The following is a 3481-nucleotide window of genomic DNA, read 5'->3' as shown; positions in this document are numbered from 1 at the left end:
GTAAGGGGGGGTTCCGGGATAAATCCTAGGGGATCTTCGCCTCCGCGTACCTCGCTCATACCAGTTCCATTGCCTTTTGGTACGGGGGGCCGCTCGTCAAGGATATTCCACTCCAGGACACTTGGCATCCGTGCCCAGGGCAATCCCAATCCTCTTTTAATCCACTGGAATTGGCACTGATTCGGGATTAGTGGACCCCGCGTCAGGCCCATTCTCTTTATTTCTGAGAAAGGCACTTCCCCACATCGGCCTTCCTGTACGTTGTCGGCGCTGCACAACAGCGTTTCACGGCGTGCATTACCAGCATCCACAACCCGCTTTCTTCTCTTCGGTGACACATGTCTCCCGCCAAGCATCCGGCAAATCGCCGGGCAAGGCCCCATCCACCACCCCTCCGGTCAGTCCGTCTTCAATGTCGCCTACCGATCTGCGGGTTCTAGCCCAGGCTCTCTCCGATCAGGTGCAAACCTTGACGGCGGAGCTCCAGACGGCTCAAGATGCCAAAGACCAAGCTGCGTCTCTGCACACTATCGATAGAGCCCCCCCCCCCTCGTTCCCCCTCCACGGTAAGGGCCAAGCCACAAAAATGCGATCTTCTTCGTGGGTCGTGACGGCTCAGACGTATTGATGGACCCATACAGGGCCACCATCTTTGAGGCTTACCGACACCTGGTTACTCAGTCGTTGTTCGTACCTACCCTGAACCATCAGGAGTTCGCGCTCCACCAGACGTATTGTATCTCGAAGCGGCAGAAACAATTTCCGTCGGTAACTAGCGATTTCGTTACTCTTTATTTCGTTGCTTGTGCTAAGGAACGCGAGGTTTAGGGGTAATACGCGTTTCTCGGTCATACAGGCTGAAGAAGGGAGAGGCGTTAAGAGTCTCGTGGTAAGACGAACGGTATTCGAGGGCATTCCCGTCAGAAGTACCCGATGGAGTACAGACGAGTTCCGGAGCGGATGACGACGGTCCTTCGACGTAAGGAGATCTCCCTTCTACAAGCTTTGTGGAAAGACTCTTGATTGGAGGAGAAGAAACGGTCTTGACTAGGGTTCCCTGCCCGTGATCGACATACTCACTAGGCGCAAGAAAAACCGCGAAGAACAGCCCCTAGTACCTATGAGACCCTATGGAGACCTCGGAACACTCTGTTATCTACCTTCGCCGCTCTAATCAGAGCGTTCGAAGAAACCAGTCGTGGGGAGGAGGGCCTGCCAGAATTACGTCGCAGCGCTCGGTTAGAGGATGCTAACAGCGCCGTGGACGAAGAGGAAATGTTTTTCTAAGAAGAGAAGAGTTGAAAAGGACTGATCTGCTGACTCTGAGTAACTTTCGATCTAGGCTTCCTCGGGAGTGTTAAGAGGAACACTTCTTACTTTACTATGTATATTTTAAAATTTTGTGTTACGGATGGGCTACCCTTCTACCTGTCGAGAAAAAAACCCGCTATTCTAAGACGAGGGACAAGATTAATAAAAACGACGAGATTACTCGCAAATGAAAGACAAAAAGAAACATCGAAACTTTAAAAGCTATACTACTACACGTACTCTCGTCCGGACGGAACGGTTCTGGGCTGTTACGAATCAAGAACTCGATGAGGTCTTACAACCAGGCTTTTTTTGCGGAATTTCTTCGTCGACAAAGCTGAACGAGGCCGCGAATGCTTGCGAGTATCGTCCCCCGACTCCCAGGCTATGGAGATCCAGGGGTGGGAGCACCGTGCGGCCTCTCGGTCGCAGGACCTGCGACTCTTGTTGGCTGATCAGGCGGTCGAGATCCGCGACCTGACCGGACGGCTGGATCGCGCCTCCCGTCAGCGAGATGGTATGCGAGATGACAACGATAATCTCCCTAGGGAGATGGCGCTCGCTGGATCTGAGATCCACCAGCTCCAATCCCGGATCCACGACCTCGAGCGGGATCTGGAGGATTCTCAGACTGCTATGGCAGCCGCGGACGCGAGCTTGGACCGACTCCGTGACGAGTTGCGTCTGACCCAAGAGGAGGTGGTGACCAACGACTATGTGGTGGGATCTACCCATGGCGGATCCGCCTTAGGATCGGCGCGTGGAGGATTTCCCGCGCCAAATCCACCTCCCTCGTCGCCGGATGTAGCCCTGGCTCAACTCTCTGAGGAGTTGCAAGATACCAAGGAGTCGCTCGAAAAAGCGTCTGCTGGGCGAGATTACGCGCTCGAAGAGTTCGTGCGTATAACTCAATTGCGCGACGAGATCCAAGCGAAACTGGCGGACAGCGAACTTCAACGGGACAAGGCGGCTACCGAGTGGGTGGATGCCAAGCAGGTGCAAACAGAACTGGAATCCAAGCTTTGCCGCGCGAGTACGTGGATCCTCTTTTGGCCCTTGCTAGCAACTCCATATTCACTTATTATGTCAATCCAGGTGACAAATTGAAGGCTGCCGATGCGACCGCCGCGAAACTCCAGGATCAACTCGCTGCTGCTTAAACTCAGCAGCAACAGCTGGTCCTGGAGCGCGATCGTGGCTTATCGGAGCGTGATTTGGCACGTCGACGACTGGCGCTGGTGACAGATGCCGTTTCGGATCCACTTCCTCCCCTGTCGGGGCCTTCTCATGCTGCCAGCGTCTCTGCTCCTCTTCCGTCTGTAAGTGGGGCGGATCCGTCGGCTGCGAAACGCCCGCGTAGTGCATCTCCCGCTCCTAGCACCGGATCCTCCCGTCCCCATAAGCATGCTCGAGCTTCCCCGAAAGCCAAGCCCAAAACGACTCCGGTCTCTAAAACTGCTTCGCAAGCGGGATCCACCTCTGTGTCCAAGGCGGGATCCACATCCGCGTCCAAGACTTCCGCCTCTCCCTCGAAGTCTAGAGCCGGATCCAAGACCGGATCCACCACTGAATCCAAGTCGACTTTAGTATCCACGACAGGATCTGAACCCAAGACTGGATCTACGACGTCCAAGACTGGATCCACGGCATCCAAGACCGGATCCGGACCCAAGACTGGATCCGTTCTGGCATCCAAAACGGGATCCTCGGCATCCAAATCCGGATCAACTACCAAGGCCGGATCCGTTGCTGTATCCAAGTCGGGATCGGCTGGATCCACGACTGCGCCGTCGTCCCAGGCAGAGGTGTCAGCTGGATCTACAGCCATCGCTGCTCCTACGACGGGGTTAGCCCCATCCACGGCTAAATCCGGACAGTCTCAGTCGAGATCCACCGCTAGCCCTTCGGTGACGACGCCTGCCGTTCCCCGGCCAGCTTCCACCGGCCATCCGTCCGCCCGTGCTGGACCCGGGAAGGGGAAAGCTAAACGTGTCATTCCCCCGGGATGTGGACTTGCCAGCTCGGAGGACGATGAGGATGAGGGGTCGGACTGGTCCGACGGCTCAGGGCCTCCTATCCGATCGACGTCGCTAGCGTACGTCGTCCTCCGGCCCGTATTCCTTCACTGGTGGGCGATGAGGACGATGACGACGACGATGACGATGGTGGG

The sequence above is a fragment of the Phytophthora infestans genome, genomic scaffold, assembly GCF_000142945.1.
Source record: "Phytophthora infestans T30-4 supercont1.27 genomic scaffold, whole genome shotgun sequence".
NCBI lineage: Eukaryota > Oomycota > Peronosporomycetes > Peronosporales > Peronosporaceae > Phytophthora > Phytophthora infestans.
Note: the sequence above shows the minus strand (reverse complement) of the source record.